Source organism: Pygoscelis adeliae, unplaced genomic scaffold, assembly GCF_000699105.1.
Source record: "Pygoscelis adeliae isolate BGI_AS28 unplaced genomic scaffold, ASM69910v1 Scaffold387, whole genome shotgun sequence".
Taxonomy (NCBI): Eukaryota; Metazoa; Chordata; class Aves; order Sphenisciformes; family Spheniscidae; genus Pygoscelis; species Pygoscelis adeliae.
In genome coordinates this window covers 1,214,362-1,218,386 of record NW_008825115.1, presented here as the reverse complement: position 1 = coordinate 1,218,386, position 4,025 = coordinate 1,214,362, and positions in this window count along the sequence as shown.

Below are 4,025 nucleotides of genomic sequence, written 5' to 3'. Positions count from 1 at the left end.
GGCGCCGCGCGCCCCCCCCCCCCGGCCCCGCCTGCCGCTGCTGCCGTGGCATTCCAGGGGCTAGGGCAGCGGGGCCGGCGGAGACCCACCGACCAGCACCGCTCTCCCACCACTCCCCACGTTAAGTGCTGGGGGGTTGTCAGCTGCCTTCATTTCTCAGGTGTGTTATCAGCACCTCTGATTTAATCCCTGCTGGGCAGATCATTGCTATTAAGCAGAATAAAGTACCTTACCGTCTTGTATCAGCTCAGCTGTCAGCAAGGACCAGCCTCCCCAGGGAGATTTTCCCTTTCTTCTTTTAATTCCCTAAAAAAATAAAATATTGCCAGTCATGTAAGATGCAAGATCTAAGTGGAAAATCTGCTGCAGTCTCTAATGGATGAGGAGAACTGTTTAACTGCCGCCCAACATGATTAATTCAAACAAACCACCTTGTTCAGCCATCAGCAATGGGGAGGGAGCAGAGGGCTCCTGGCTAAGCCACCCTGCAGGCAGGCAGAGGTGGTAGGGAGGAGACCCTCAGCTTGGGGCGGCAGCAGAGGGGGACACAGGGGGACACGGGGAGCCCAGGCTGCCAGCCTGGGCTGAGAGGAGCCCCGGGGAGAGGAGCCCAGCCGGGAGAGTCTTGTGTCCGCAGGCTCTGGTCACCCGATCTCCGAGCACCGGGGACGCCCACGGTGCTCATCCCCGCCGCGTGCCGCCACCACCACCCGGCTCCTCCCCAGCGAGGCGTCTGCAAATTGGAGAGAATTGATTACAGGGGTCTGAGAGGCTGACCTTGAACAAGGCTCTGACACATTACTGTAATTAATGAGGCAGGAGGATTAATTTTCTGTGTTGTGGGGATCTGGGGAGTTGCTGGTGGGCATGGGGAGGGGGAGGACAGGGCGAGAGGGGCAGAGAGCTGCCTGTGCTGCCTGCCATTATTCATCTCTAATCTGCAAGATGCCAAAAGGATGCCAAGGGGCTGCAGCTCCAGCACAGGAGAGTGGTCTGTTGGGTGGATGGGCGAGAGGGAGAGAGATCTTCCACGGGACCACGTAAAACTTGCATGTCCCTAAATTACTGGCTCTGTTGCCCAGGTGTCTGCAGCAGAGCAACCCCCCCGCGTCCGACGGCTGAGCCCCGTGCCAGCCCCTCATCCCCCAACACTCCTGGAAATTCCCACTCCTTTTTGCTGAGATGCTCCAGAGCTCAGACGTACGGAGCATCTTCTCCCTCTGCCATTGCTGAAAAGAAATTTCCCTTCGATGCCGCCCCTCATCAAACCAGCCGGGCAGGGGGATTTTCGTGCCCCCCAGACACCCTCACCCCACCCCGTGACCGCAGTGCCAAGCAGCACGTTTGATCGCAGCTGCCAGGGCTGCACGGCCGACTTCTGACACTTCCCGGCAATCAGGCTGCAAGCACAGCACTATTATTTTTCTGCTCTAATAAACACCCCTGACAATAATAGAAAAAAATCAGCTTTTATCGGGAGAAAAATATATCTGGAGATTATTTACTCAGAGTCAATAGCTGCAAACGGAGGCTGTTAGCCCAGGCAGGCGTGGACAGCCACTCGCTGTCGGAATGGCCAGACCATTGCATGGAAATGGGGCAAATCCCTCCCAACAGATCCCGTGCTTTCTCCCGCTATGTAAATACACCATCTCGGCTGCGCTCTGCAGGAGGACCCTCAGCACCCCCAATCCGTTCTACCCTGGGACAAGCTGCAAGGGCTGGGCCCCTGAAAGGCCCAGGAGGGCTTTGGGTGCTCGAGCAATGGGGGTGGGAGCAGCCGCGGGGCTGGAGCCCCGGCTTGGAGGCAGCCACCTCTCATCTGCCAAAGGCTCAGGTCTGCAAGAGCAAGAAATTCACGGACAATTGAGTTGCAGCTAATCACAAAGGGCAATTAAATGACTGCTTCTTGAGGGCTATAAACATCACTGATTTAAATCCAGTGACACACGGAAATAGGAATCCAACCAAGCAGCTTCCAAAAGTGCTTTATTTCCCATTATTTTCATTAGCTGGCTTGTAATTTGATTTGTCCCTCTCCTGCTGCTGGCTTCTTCCATGGCCAAGAGGAGCGAGAAATGAAACACCCTCAAACTCGTGAACCCTGACGGTGTCCACGCGGGTCAGGAGCGACGCAGCTCCTCCAGTTCCCAAAAAGCGGCCACGTTTGTGCCCTGCGAGAGGGGACTGAGGGGTCGGGGAGCCTGCACCATCCCTGCTGGCAAGCCCCTGGCACCGTGGCATCCCATGCAGCCTGCCCAGGAGGGTTGTGCAGGGCCGAGCCCCGCGCTGCCGGAGTCACCGCGGCCAAGTGCTCCAGGCACAGGGGCACAGCCCAAAGCTACAAACCAGGCAGGGGACACCCCGTCCCTGCTGCAGGGCAGGCCTTATCCCAGGAGCAACGTGCCACAGACGTCACCTCCGCTGCTGTTGCCACACGCCCGTGCTGGCTTGTTTTCTGCAAATTCCAATTAATTTTCACTAGGCTTTTCTGACAAGACGGATTAAGGTCTCCCTCCTTTAATCCACTCTGCTGTGAGTCTGCAGTGGAGGGAGTCGGAGGCGACGCTGGGCCGGTCTCCCTGCAGACCTCTGTTTTCTCTCCCCTTGGTTTGCTTCCTTCTACCTGTTTTCCCAGGGGGGACTCAGCCAAGGCTGTTGGCCCCGAGGAGACAGCAAGCTGGGGGCTCTGCCACCGATCCCCGCTCTGGGCTGCTGGATGGAGCTGCCTCCCCGGCTCGGGAAGGGCAGTTCTCTGGGGACACCTCTGTGGTGCCGCGGGGGTCCCACGTGTCGTCATGCTGCCCTGAGTGCAGCAGCCGAGGCAGCTCCGGGGATGCTACAGGCACCTGCAATGGTCCCGCTGCAAACTGGAGCCTGCTCAGCTCTTGGCCGAGCCTGGGAAAAATCTCCAAGGCTCACGTTGTGCTTTCCAGCAGCTGCCAGCGCCCTGCCCGGGGGCACGCTGCCACAGCTGGGACCGTGCTGCTGCTACGTTTCTTTGCTCGTCAGCGGGGAGCTTGGGGCGACGACCCCAGGGCCGGCACTGCCGTCAGCATCATCTGCCTCCGGGTGCTCCTGTGCACCCTGCACAGCGCTGACGTCCTCCCCCCATTATCTGCAATTTCCTTGAAAGCTGTCAGGCTTCGCTGGGGCACCTTTGCAAATGAAGAGAGAGGAAAACAACCAGGCCTGCATTTATTCCACTAGAAATTAATCCCCCCCTTCTTATTTAAAGGTATCAGTGAATGAGGCCAAGTTGTTAAGTGACAAAAGAAAAATTATTCTTGCCTTCCAGGGTTATTAAAATCATGTTCTACAATTTTAGCAGCCACAAGGAAGCCCAGATAATAACAGATGATGATAATACATCTCCAGCACAGCCTGGTCTATAATGATACTGCCCATATCTCTTGTATTACCACCAATTACTCAGCGTGTAAGTATAATGAAAATGTACATCCATTCTGGGGAACTGCATTTGCTGCCACTGAATCTGATTTCTCCCTCTCCCAGCTGGTGAAGGAGGCGGTTGCAGCTCACTGCTGGCCAGAGCCACCACCATGCCTGGCTTTGCTCTCGGACTAGGGGAGCCAACGCTGTCCCAGGCAGGGAACAGTGCCCGCGATGGGTGCGAGGTGCCTCTCGCCCCGGCCACGTGCCGCAGTGGGAATGGGAGTGCCTGCGGCTGCACGACAGCCTGTCCAGCGGGGACATGCTCTGCACAGGTAGGACAGGCGGGAGATGCTTTGAAATGCAAATGGCAGGAGGAACCTGAAAAGATACAAAGCACTATGAACCCTCCCTCCTGATAGAGAAGGCAGTTAACATCTAACCCGGCTGGGGCTGGGGATAGGGCAGCCCCTGCCGAGCTCCCGGCAGCTTTTTCTGCTGCCAAAACCCACTTTGAAAGTCCCCATCCAAGTGCTGAGACTTGCTGATCATCCTGCTCAGCACCGCATCATCCCACTCAGCTGGCAGCAGCCGCGGGGGCCCAGACTGGAGGCAGAGGCGCCACCAAACAC